Genomic DNA, 14,098 nt, shown 5'->3' with positions numbered 1-14,098 from the left:
ACCGTTTAAACTATGATTCGTTACGTGGGTGCACGGCACAAGCCAATAAAAATAATTAACGTGCTACGTATCTCCCCCAGTAACGCTGCCGTTATATAAATGTGGCGCGCGATACAACAGGACAAGGCGCGCTTTCATACTTGCCCTCTGGCAGCGAGCAATAAAATAAGATAGGAGAAAATTGTGAGTTTTTTCGTGCGTGTGTGCTCGGGACCTCCCCTCGACTGCTCGTTGGCATCATAAATTAGTTTTGACTAAAAGCTACAGTAATGGCCTACGAGATCAAAAAATCTAGAGACAGGCAGCTGTTTTCCCTTTAAATTTGTCCCTTATTATCCAATCTCCCGTATTCGGTTTCAATCCAAATCCAAAATCTTACAGTACAATCCATATTTTTCGAGTTCTCTGATCGCTAATCCAGGAGGCTCTTTATCGCATCCAAATTGTTAGCAACATATAAGCATTACGGCTACCACAATTTTCTTCGTGGTTCCTGAAAACCAGAAATGTAATTAGAAAACAAGCAGCGGTAACAAGGAACTGTCAGTAAATGCGAAAATAATAGACACATACACTAAAACTGAAGATAGCCCACTTTTTCACCCCCCCCCCCTTTCCCCGTCTTTTCTACCCACACCTCATATACTCGTACATGTAAACCGCCAAAACTCATCTTTCAAAATACTGATGCACGAACGTTTACTTTCAAAACCTCTTCGCGAATTATCTATCTAGCGTGCATAGTAAAAAGTGTATCAGGGGGGGGGGGAGGTTCAGTAGCTGTTTTTAGCACATAGTGATATGGTTCAGACAACGCGGAAACCACTACGAACACCGACGAAAGCAAGTTGAAATTAATTTGTTTATTTGTACTCCCAAGTATTAGAAATGCTTTTCTTTAACTACAAGAATGCACTGTTTTACTGGACCTTAAACTCTAATCTTCCCTCCTGAGCAACGGCGCTTGTCAAAAACAGAGTTAATACTGTTATTCTACCAATTTGGCGGCAGCAGTAGTGAGGCAATAAACACGGTAAACAGTGTGAAAGAAATAGTTCAATTAATAGATAGAAGCAAGTAATTCAACTTTTATGCATATGTTTTACCTCGTCAAAAGGTAAGTCCTTCTAGAAAGCATTATTAGTGACAGAGTACTCATATTTCATATAGTATGTCTCAACAGATAACTTAGGACTTGACTGTTTCTCAAAACACATGCACACAATATACAGGGTGTTACAAAAAGGTACGGCCAAACTTTCAGGAAACATTCCTCACACACAAAGAAAGAAAATATGTTATGTGGACATGTGTCCGGAAACGCTTACTTTCCATGTTAGAGCTCATTTTATTACTTCTCTTCAAATCACATTAATCATGGAATGGAAACACACAGCAACAGAACGTACCAGCGTCACTTCAAACACTTTGTTACAGGAAGTGTTCAAAATGTCCTCCAGTAGCGAGGATACATGCATGCACCCTCCGTCGCATGGAATCCCTGATGCGCTGATGCAGCCCTGGAGAATGGCGTATTGTATCACAGCCGTCCACAATACGAGCATGAAGAGTCTCTACATTTGGTACCGGGGTTGCGTAGACAAGAGCTTTCAAATGCCCCCATAAATGAAAGAGGGTTGAGGTCAGGAGAGCGTGGAGGCCATGGGATTGGTCCGCCTCTACCAATCCATCGGTCACCGAATCTGTTGTTGAGAAGCGTACGAACACTTCGACTGAAATGTGCAGGAGCTCCATCGTGCATGAGCCACATGTTGTGTCGTACTTGTAAAGGCATATGTTCTAGCAGCACAGGTAGAGTATCCCGTATGAAATCATGATAACGTGCTCCATTGAGCGTAGGTGGAAGAACATGGGGCACAATCAAGACATCACCAACAATGCCTGCCCAAAAGTTCAAAGAAAATCTGTGTTGATGGCGTGATTGCACAATTGCGTGCGGATTCTCGTCAGCCCACACATGTTGATTGTGAAAATTTACAATTTGATCACGTTGGAATGAAGAACATTTGCACTGAAATGAGAATTGACACATTGTTGGATGAACCATTTGCAGAAGTGTGCCCGTGAAGGCCAATCGGCTGCTGATAGTGCCTGCACACGCTGTACATGGCACGGAAACAACTGGTTCTCCCGTAGCACTCTCCATACAGTGACGTGGGCAACGTACCTTGTACAGCAGCAACTTCTCTTACGCTGACATTACGGTTATCGTCAACTGCACGAAGAATTGCCCCGTCCGTTGCAGGTGTCCTCGTCGTTCTAGATCTTCCCCAGTCGCGAGTCATAGGTTGGAATGTTCCGTGCTCCCTAAGACGCCGATCAATTGCTTCGAACGTCTTCCTGTCGGGACACCTTCGTTCTGGAAATCTGTCTCGATACAAACGTACCGCGCCACGGCTATTGCCCCGCCATACATCAAATGGGCATCTGCCAACTCCGCATTTGTAAACTTTGCACTGACTGCAAAACCACGCTCGTGCTGAACACTAACCCGTTGATGCTACGTACTGATGTGCTTGATGCTAGTACTGTAGAGCAATGAGTCGCATGTCAACACAAGCACCGAAGTCAACATTACCTTCCTTCAATTGGGCCAACTGGCGGTGAATCGAGGAAGTACAGTACATAATGACGAAACTAAAATGAGCTCTAATATGGAAATTAAGCGTTTCCGGACACATGTCTACATAACATCTTTTCTTTATTTGTGTGTGAGGAATGATTCCTGAAAGTTTGGCCGTACCTTTTTGTAACACCCTGTATATTTTGGCACCACATCTGGTTGCTCATTTTGCTATTTATACTTTGAAGTATGAACGATGTGTACTCTGTCACTAATAATGCTTTCTAGTAGGTGCGGGTCTGCCATAATCAGTTTATATATATACACGATGTGAGGAAAGAGGAAATGAATTACCGAATAAAAGATACAGGGTCCCATTTAAAAAAGTCATACCGCTCTTCACATCTTTGTAAAAAGTAAAGCTACAACGAAGGCAGTCATGCTAATTGATGTCCACCTGACGGTTAAAGAACATTTTACTCGTTATCTACCTTTTTAGCGTTTATTTTCAAAGTTCATAGCCACAGCGAAGTTGCATCCCTGGCATCTGCATTTAGCTTTTCCTCATCTTGTACACAAATTTACAGTTAAATGCAAAGGAAAGTATTTTTATTGCGTAGTTTCTAAATAAAAGTTTCTGGTTTACGGATGAACTTGTGTACTACCGCGGCTTGTCCTGCGCGCACAATCGACGAACTAGGCTGTATCCGAGGAAGCAGCTTTTGAGGCTGGAACGGGGCTTGGGAGCGAGTGCAACAAACTTACATTTATGTCTGCCTGCTCCTGAGTAGCATAATACGCAAGCATTAGTCCTGTGACCATTCATGTATCTGTCACGGCCCCACTCGATTGCTCTTTCAACAGATCATCTAAAAAAATACAAGGTGGATATTTAGAAGACTATTTACTTACTAAAGGTAATTTTCATTGTTTCTCGTCCTTAACCATTAGTTTATTTCCATTTCAAAATCAGTTCCATTACTATAAATTTGCAACACATTCCTGTCAGCTTAATTAGTAATTACATGGCTATTGCTATTATTGTTGTTGAATCTGGGGACTGTATAGTTAGAGCGTCGGTGTCTCGTATCAAAACTATGAATTCAGAGCCATTAGATGCCAGTAATTTCCTTCCTTAGAGTCAAAAAACCCTCACGGGTCATGTTGTTTAAGGATACGGCCTCTGATACAGCCAAAGAACCTCGGAGATATCTCTAATTCATTCGTTGCCAAATTTAAGGCTATGATTTCACGTCAAAACAGTTGGCCTTGGAGTTGACACCAAAATAAAAATTAGACTAGCGTAAATGCAATCATTGTACTTTCAGATGGTAGTGTAGAGCCTGTCAATTTTCATATTATTATTGTTTCTTGACTTTTCACAATTCTGATTGAGAGTTTGCAATTATTCAGCTGTTATTGTTTTCTAAATATATTATCGTAAATTGTTGATAATTTTTGTATTTATTTATTCGTTCAGTGATTTGCAGGGCACATATATAAAAAAAGAGAGACTACACCATAAAATAAGACACATTAAGTATTACATAATACAAAATTTTACACAATACGACTTATTTTTTAAGTCAATCAACGGCATTGTCCATGAGTTTATGTATGTCCTCAGCTTCACCACTAAAGTCACACAAAGTGCACTGGGTCAGCTGGTCCATCGATTGGCTGAGTCCAAACTCGCACTCAGGGTCGTTGGAGAGGTCCCATGTTGTCACTGTTTCCGTTGCTTATCTGAATATTAACTGATTTCCTCGGGTTTAAGATGGTGCTATACGGGTAGCCAAGGTCTAAGCGTTCCAGATATCACTCTCGTTGCATCTCTTAATTGGGTATCGATTTTTGACACGTTTGCACTTCTGGCTCATACAGGCGCACAATATTCGGCCACGCTATGTACCAGTGTCATGGCTGAAGTTAGCAAAGGTATTTACATCACACCCCCCGGTTGTTCCATTGAGTTTGGGACGGATTGTATGTCTAGATTTGAGTTTTCGTTTTGTGTCCTCTGTATGACTCTGTACGTTAGAGTCCAGTCAAGCCTTACTCCAAGATACCGAGGGTTACCTTCGTGCTTAATGATCAGGTTATTCCTGCAGATTTTCAAATTTCTTTTGGCTTCTCTATTATTGAGATCGTCTTGCCTAGATTGGACTGTAGATGCCATTTCGTGTAATATGGGTGCAGCAGGTTTATATATTCGTTCAGTTTCTGCCCTATTTTTTCGAAAGATTCATTTTGATAAGCTATTATCATATCATGCGAGTATACAAGCTTACGGGACGTTGAACCTGGAACATCCGTAGCGTACAAGTTAAATAATAGCGGGGCCAGTACCGACCCGTGCGGGAGTCCACTGTTGAGCGCTATGCATGTGCTGGTCTTGCCGATAAGTGTTGCTCTAATTTTTCCTTTAGTTAAATTGGTCAGTTAAATTGGCCATCAATTTATAAATCTGGATGTATTGAGCTTTTTCTATCAGTTTAAAGAGGCCGTTCCTCAATACTATATCATATGCTGATGTTAAATATCCGTAAGGACAACGTCCGTTTTCTTCTTATCCTGGTGGCGCTTCTCGATTAAAGCTGTGAGGGCAAGGACTTGTTCACAGCAATTTCTTTTAAGCCTAAAACCTGATTGCTCCATCGGTAGATTTTACATACTGGGTATTGTTTTACTTTCCATCTGAATAAGATAATATTCTGGTTTACAATTATTTTCTTGAAGACTGAGTTGTACGGTTGAGTGACTGGAGGAAGGGTGCTAAAGATGAAAACCTTACTCGCCCAGAGCACCAAAGTAACAGAAGACGACATTGCGACGGTTTCACTGAAGGCGTGGATCGACTGTTATCATTATCTTGACCCAGATTCGCCGACAACTTTCAAAGAGTCAGAAAGCAAGTATTTCCTCCAGGATAACCTTCTACTACGATTCAGTGACCATTTTCGTTTCCAATATAACGCAAGTTCAAACCTTAACAAGTTATGCAAGTTCATTTATTTTCCACCTCATCATTATTCCTGATATCGAAAAGAGTAAACAATAGTTGCCCATTTTCCTGTTAAAAATCTTGAGTAAAACAGGGAGAAAGAGCTCTAAGAAGAAAAAATTACAATAGTGTTGCCTTTTAATATTTGAACTGAAACTGAATAAATTAACAGGACCAGTTACCTATTTTATTCCTGCCTTTCGACAGATTTCACATCTGTTCAGCACCAAATCAGACTTCTTCTAATTTTTATGTTTGAGGAAGTGTAGGTATTTGTAGCGTTACTGCAAAATGGGCTGTGTGCTGACTGTGCTCATTTTGTTTCTGGATGATAATTTATTAGTGGGGGACAGTAAACCAGTCCTCCTCTCATTAATTAACGGGACTGCAGATATCTATATCAATCACATCGGTCCCGTCCAATCCAGAGTATAAAGTCTGCACGAGTATTCAGAAGAACCGTGGCCCCTGTGTCTCATTTGCTTTTCGTTAGAGCAAAAGCAAGCAAAACATTCGCACGTACGCCTGTCGACTTGAGATATGTGCTTGACTTCTACAAGGGAAAAACAAAGCAGAGACGCCAGAGTTCATTATTGCCAAATTAGGAGCACGCGCTATACTTCTTAAAGAGATGGCCATTACAGTGCTCCCGCCGACGGCCACAAGGCTTCACGAATTATGCTTCTCATTTCTTTTTCCTCGAACAGTTTCTCGTGGCGCTCGCTGGAATGTGCACGTTATGTTTGCTTAGATCCCATGTGGCAAACATTGAATACTGCTAAACTCTGTGTTCCTATTCGTATTTTTCAAACTCCCGTAAGAAAATCATTGTCTCGGTACGAATTGTCACTTAAGAGAACACGGCAAGCGCCATTACGCGATTTCCCAGGAACTTCGCTCAGTGGAAGAGGAGTCAAACTAAGCGAATGCGTGTCTCGGCTTATCCGTAGACACTCGGTCACACTTTTCGAGGTATTTTCGAGGTACATTATGTGCCTTTTACCACGCGATATAATCAGTGGTTAGCGTCACGGTTTCTTGATTTTGCACTTCATGTTCGAAACCCGATTATTGCTTTTATTTATTTTATATTTATTGTTTTCAATCCACTACCCATGTTCGTAGAAGGTTATTACATGAATGTTTCTTATCAAATTGAGGGATACAAGGGCGTTATATCAAATGAAAAATTGCAACTGGATTGAACGAGAAGTATTAAACATTTATTGTATTACGTATGTGTGTATTGTATATTAAGGAGTTTCAATCTTTCTAAATTCTCATATTCTGATATTTCATTCTCATATCAATTCTGCATGGAGAGCTGCATCAAACCAGTCCCAGGACTGAAGACCACAACAACAACAACATCAATTCTTATGTTAATTCTTGTATCTTATTCACTTGTTTATTTTTGAAGAAGATTTGGTGCATTGCCTTGAATGATATCGATCGTAGAAACGTTCGAAACACAGATATTCCGGACACCACGAGCATTGCGTAAAGACAGGTTTGCCACAGTGGCATTTCTTGGTATGACTCTCTCTCGGAAAAGAAGCTTCGTTAACATTGCTGAAGATTTCGCACAATGGCAATGATTTTGGGGCTAACCATGCATAACGGATCACTTTTCTGAAAACTGGCGCTTGCAATTGATTATGAATCAAGAAAGACTGCTAGAATTTCACCTATAACAATTTCAAATACTTTTCTCATTCTTTTTTCCTTTTTTTTTTTTAATCCATTCGTCTGACACAAAATCAGTAGATGAACAAGGACTACGTTATATCAATATACACTGGAAAACATTCGTGTAGTAATGTTCTACATACATGGGTATATAAATGAAAAGCAAAAAAGGTAACAATCGAGTTCCGAAAACAAGGCCCAAAATTGAAAAGCCGCGACACTAACCACTGTGCCACCACGTCGTTATTTTAGGATATCGTGTGGTAAAAGGCACATTAAGTGCCTGCAATGTACCTTGAAAACTTTGACCGTCGTTTTTCCTGAAACGGTCGAGTATACACGGATATGCCGAGACACGCATTCTCTTATTTTGACCCCTCTTTCAATGAGTGAAGTTTCTGCGTAATCGGATTATGACCACTTGACGTGTTCTACTCGTCAGCTGTTTCTTACGACTACTAGCCACTTATATACGAGAGAAATTCCGAAAGTAACTTACGTTTGATTATTTTCGTTACAGACTTTCTTACTACATTATTGTTGCTGCTTAATATCTGAACTAAAATATAACGAGTTAACAGAACTAGTTGTCTGTTTCTTTATCTCACTAGACAGATATCGCATTAAAACAGATTCAGCATTAAAACAGGCGGTGTGCTACGCATCTGACACTAGAAATGGGCCAGCTACCGTATACACTTGTCAAAGAACTCTGTCGCGAACTACTTTAGCCGTGATGGTTGTAGGAGTCCTTTGGGCCCATGGTTAAAGAGCTCCCATTTGAAATTTCTCAAAAGTTCTAGAATTTTTGTGGCAGTGCAGTAAAGTTAGAAATTGTCTTTTGCCTGCCACGCCAGAAATCAACTGCCGCGTCCTTTTTTGTTAATTCAATGGTTATCATACTGAAGGAGTTACACGTCAATTTTGCATACATTGTGTTTTATGCTTCGTTGAGTGGTATGTGAACAATGCCCTTACATACTAAAAGGACTGTCTCCAATGATGACCGATGTAGGTGCTTCGATGGTCAGTAGATGACATGAGGGTAAGTCATATGAACTGTAATGCTAAATGGAGTAAGTGCCGAATGTATTACACGACTTGGATATACTGTACATAGAAATTATACACTTCCGCTTCCTCCTGCCGTCAGGTAGCCTGTCTTTTGCGTGGTTTCGTTGGAAAGACAATGGACAGTGAAAACAATATGGATAATTCAGGAAAGGGAAGTAATAGAAAAACTGGTAGCTCTAAAAGAGGTCAGTTATTGAAGTAAGAGTAAAGATGGGGAAGCTTTTTGTTCCTGATGATGTAATGAACATTACAGCAACAGCTCGCAATAAGCAACCATTTCAAGTTGTTCAGACGAGAAGCAGCTAGTTTGTGGAATTTCAACAGCCTTGGATAACTCAGATAACTTAGTTTAGCATTTCAGTGCAAATTTATTTAGGAAAGTCAGCGTTTATTTGCTATTTTTGGATCACTCCAAGAGATAACTTCCGTTCCTTAAGTCCATGAGTAAGTGTAATGTAGAGTTCGTTCATATTTATGTCCACGTTATTTGTATAAAGTTTATTCTGAATAAGATAGAAAGTACCTTTTGTTACTCAGTCCCTTTAGCATGACAGTTCTTGAGTTATTATTCGTACCTTTTTAACGTTTCGTTGTACATTGCTGAACTCCTTGTTGTAGCCTCACTGCAGTTACTGATCTAGCATTACACCGCACCTGTCCACAGAAGCCACTAACAACAACCTTCTTAAAAGAGAACATCTAATCTCTTTCCAGAGGCTCTCATGGTTAAGTGGGATGAGCTCATTCGATAGATGTTCACGTACGAAATCCATGTCACACCAACTGCAAAAATGTGGTCAAGGAAATGGGTACCATCACTGAATAACGTATCAAGAACATGAGTTCCGGAACCTTTCTCTGTGTACTATTATCGTCAGAAGCAAAGCTGAGCGCAAATCTTGTGTTAGTATAATCAGTCGGTTAGCACAATCTGTCAGGAAAAAATTTTGAAAATGTTTTAATAATGCCTTGATTATGTGATCCTATCACTTCATCCCTCCAAAAACATGGGACGTTATTGTCTCACGGACGGCCACACGTAAAGTTCCCTCCATAATCTGCACAAATTACTCGACGAGTGTCTTCAGGTGTTCCTTTTTCACCCACAGAGAAAGTATCACCGATCGCAAATTACACGGCCGCCGGAATTTACTACTGTATTGGTCACTCTAACACTTTATGAAATAAAGCATAGCGTCGTAAAGATCATTTAATGAGGCCTTCAAGACACCTAATGACCTCGGTTACGTATAGGCTCACAGTAGACAACATTACGTATCTTCTGCTTCACGCAGGGTGCAATCGGAATCTGCTTCACGAATTGCCCCTGTTTGTCCCATTCTCTCTTTGTCTCTCAAACACACCACGCCTTCTGGCTACCTCAGTGTTAGACATGAAATGTATTCGCTACTGCGACTAAGGACTACAATCATCTGTATAATGGAATGAAGACAATGAAAATTTGTGCCGGACCGAAACTCGAACCCGGATTTCCCGCATATCGGGAGCGGTCGCCTTACCATTTGGCTATTCGTGCACTACTAACGGGCAGTCCCAAACTTCCAAATGTCGTCAACCACGTGTCCACAGCCTGTACTCGTACATCCATCATGTATTTTCTTATACAGGGGAGATATTTTACTCGAGAGTTGCTTGTCTGGTGTCGGGGGGTAAATACAATATTGCAATGCCTGCGTTATTCCGAACTGCGATGCAAAGTTCCTTCGGACATACAACATCCCATCGCCCAGTGTTCTCCGATGCGCGCCTGGCGTAGCTGAGCGGCCCACGGCAGTGGCCTGTGATGCATCCCCCCCTGCTCCAGGCTCGTTAAGTGGCGGGCGTTAAAATATGAAGAGGCCTTAGGAGAATGTAAACAGGACCCACCGAAATACAAGTAACAAGCGCCGCTGATAATTATAGTAAAGCGAAGCCAAGTGCCTCCTTGAGAGCGTACAGTCTGTCAAAAGAAACACTCTGAGGAAGGCATAGCGGAGTCCGCACAGCAACAGATTTACTGCGAGAATCCCTGCCGTTTATGAGTAGATTGTTAAAATTTGACGGTCCGACAAGACTTTGATTTCAGCCAAAAAATGCAAGATTTTGACTTAGTCCCTTTTTCGATCAGCGCGCTGCGTCAATGCGGTTTTCCGTATATCCAGTACCTGAACTGCGATTCTGGTAAATTACTAACAAATTTCATTATGATCAACGAATATATCACACAGCAGGCACGATAAGTTGCCAATGGCTGGTTTCCAATATATGTACGTGTAACAAAACAAACGAAATAGTCTTACTGTGTACAAATTGTGATGGAATTCTTGCGCAAGGCTCCTGCAGATGTTTTAGATTTTCAAATAATATCATGCTGTATGACTGAAGGCGGTTTTTCCCTCGTTTTTATGAAAATATACAACTACTTGCCTACAAAATTACTTACAAATAAAAATACTTTAAATCTGTCACTAAGGAAACAGAAGCATGGCTGTTCATGGAACAGTTTTATATTTGATGCTTTCAGTTACGTACCTCAACTATTTTAACAAGATAATATAAACTGTTTCCTCAAGCCACGTTGTGTAAAACAGCAAAGAATTCCAGAAAGCACCACAAAGTCCGTTCCTCCCATACTCCTTACGTCCTCCCGTCTCTTTCTCTCCTCTAATGGTGGCTATCCATGGTGAAGTCTCTGTGGTGTCACCGCCAGACACCACACTTGCTAGGTGGTAGCCTTTAAATCGGCCGCGGTCCGCTAGTATACGTCAGACCCGCGTGTCGCCACTGTCAGTGATAGCAGATCGAGCGCCACCACACGGCAGGTCTAGAGAGACGTACTGGCACTCGCCCCAGTTGGACAGCCGACTTTGCTAGAGATGCTACTCTGACGAAGACTCTCTCATTTGCCGAGAAGATAGTTAGCATAGCCTTCAGCTAAGTCAATTGCTACGACCTAGTAAGGCGCCATCACCAAGTATATTGAAATGGAGATTATATCTGTACAAGAGCGATGTACACCAATTGTGGATTAAAGTTAAGTATTCCAGCAGCTACGTACTTTTCTTTATAGCATTCATTACGTATCCTGTTTCAGACCTCACGCCAGCCTGCGTGAGTTTAAGCGCGTGCCTTTCGGCTTCCTCTCATTGTGTCTAGGCTGTCTGGTCTAGACACAACAGTCTCTTCGAACGTGGAACAAATCTTATGAAATAAAGCTAATGAAATATTTTTCAACGATATGCGACACATTTCGCATTTAAGCATGTATATATTTCTTCAAGATTTCAGTTTTGCACCAAGCACTAAGCCAGATTATAGTGCTCGGTGCCACAGACCAGGGCGCCAACAGAGGGACAGGACTGATATTTATTTTGAAGAAAATTCCTTTACAGTTATATGACACACAGCCAGTGCCTTCTTTAACTGTTAGGTCCAAGGACTGAATTCTATTATTTGCCATACAGCAAGGCTCTTCTTCAGCTGTTGGAGCCAACAAATTCACATTGGTAGAGATGCAAACGATAGATCGAAGTTTTGAAAACCTCGGTGTTAGCATTGATATGCTGAATGACGATACATCGCCGATGTATCGATGAAAAAAGTCCAAAAATACAGACACTGTTCGACAGTGGCTCATTCATTCCGTATTGGGATGCGCAGCCTTCGACGCGTCGAGTCTCTTAATTCGTGAAGTGCTACATTTATTGCTGTCTTCGTGATTTTTGTATTTTTGAATAAGTAGATAAATAAAGTATAAAGCTTACAATATAATAATTTACTTTAAGTAGTCCCAATGTCCACTGTACGTGGTGCCAAGTCGAGAATCAATAAAAAACCAGTATTGACGATACGTATGTGGCAATGATCGATATTTTTAAAGCGTACATACATTTCTGGGCGTTACTATTAACCTTAACGTTGGGTGTTTCTAAGCTGACTGAACACTACACATAGCGTACATCACAGAAGCCGGCCGCTGTGGCCGAGTGGCTCTAGGTGCTTCAGTCCGGAACCGCGCTGCTGCTACGGTCGCAGGTTCGAATCCTGTCTCGGGCATGGGTGTGTGTGATGTCCTTAGGTTAGTTAGGTTTAAGTAGTTCCAGTGTGCGATTTCTGCTTTTACCAGTGGGGGGGGGGAATGTCCTCGGGGGTTATTATAATTATATATGTTACTAGCTTGGACCGTGGCGTTTCCCATGGTTAAACAGTTATTTATAAATAGATGTTAATGCCGAAACTCACTATTCACGCGTATGCACTATCAGAAAAGCCATCCCTTGTTATATCTTTAAAAGTGCATCATAGGTAAAGCTTATTTACAAAATCATCTACATAGAGGTATACGAGGGGAATTCAAAAAGTAAAGGTACATTTGTGAAAAGCTGTACTTATTCTGACGATAGAAAACTGAAACATGCGTTATTTTTCTACGTAACATCCCTCGACTTCAATGCAGTTTTCCCGACGTTTTACGAGTTTTTTTTTACTTCATCAGAAAATACGTTTATCGGTTGCATCTGTAACCAATTTTGCACAGCAGCAATGACGTCTTCATCACTTTAAAATCTTCTTCCCTGTAGTGCTTCTGTTAAGGGTCCAAACATGTGAAAATCGCTTGCAGCCAGGTCTGGACTGTATGGTGGATGTTCCAGCACCTCGAATCTCAACTCCGTTATTGCGTCGGCTGTCCGTTTGGCAGAATGTGGGCGATCGTTATCTTGCTGCAGGATGACACCTCTTCACAGTTTTCCACGACGTTTGGATCTGATTGCAGGTTCTAGTTTAGTACGCAACACATCACATCCACCATACAGTACAGACCTGGCTCTATAGCCTCGTTTACGCTGGGGCGACGTCTTGCAACATTGTGGCATGCTACGGAAATGTGGCGTCTTGTCATTTAGTTCTAAATGTTTTGAAATGCTTACCTACTACATAACACTTCTTCAAAATTAGTAAGCAAACATATTAACAGTATTAATAGTAAGACTGTATTAAAAACTTTCAGTGTTCGGCTCCGCAAATTTAAATTGTGTAAAGTTTTACTCCAGAGCGTGGGAAATAAACATCCCAGGTTGGGATGCACAAACTAAAACCAGAGGAGGGGATGATGGTCTGATGCAGAGGGAGGGAAATCCCCCCCCCCCCATCCCTTCCCCCCCCCCAGCAAATCGCACACTGAGGAGTTCTAAGTCTAGAGGACTGATGACCTCAGATGTGAAGTCCCATAGTGCTTAGAGCCGTTGCAACCATTCACATAAAAACTTACAAATATTTTCTCCGAATGGAACATTTCATTTGAAAAAGTTTCAGCAACCAGCGAAGGTAATGCCAACACTATTATGAAGGTCAACCGCGACGTGTGTAGCAAAAACAGGCTATCCCTTGTTTTGTCCATATGATTAACTTAGTGGTAACTAACTTCACTGATGATGCGGAACACTGCAGTGAACTGATAAGTAAGGTCCGAGATATTGTCAAATATATTAAAGGGAGCTTCAATGCAAGTAACGGTTTACGGAAGAGACAGGTAGAGAGAGGACGGAAACAAGACCAAATTAAAAATAAAAAATAAAATATACGTTCACACCCGACGGAATTTCGTGCTTGTATATGTTAGAACGATTTGTAGAATTAGTTCCAATGGCTCTGAGCACTATGGGACTTAACTTCTGAGGTCATCAGTCCCCTAGAACTTAAACCTAACTAACCTAAGGACATCACAGACATCCATGCCCGAGGCAGGA

Source organism: Schistocerca americana, chromosome 3 (assembly GCF_021461395.2).
Source record: "Schistocerca americana isolate TAMUIC-IGC-003095 chromosome 3, iqSchAmer2.1, whole genome shotgun sequence".
Taxonomy (NCBI): Eukaryota; Metazoa; Arthropoda; class Insecta; order Orthoptera; family Acrididae; genus Schistocerca; species Schistocerca americana.
Note: the sequence above shows the minus strand (reverse complement) of the source record.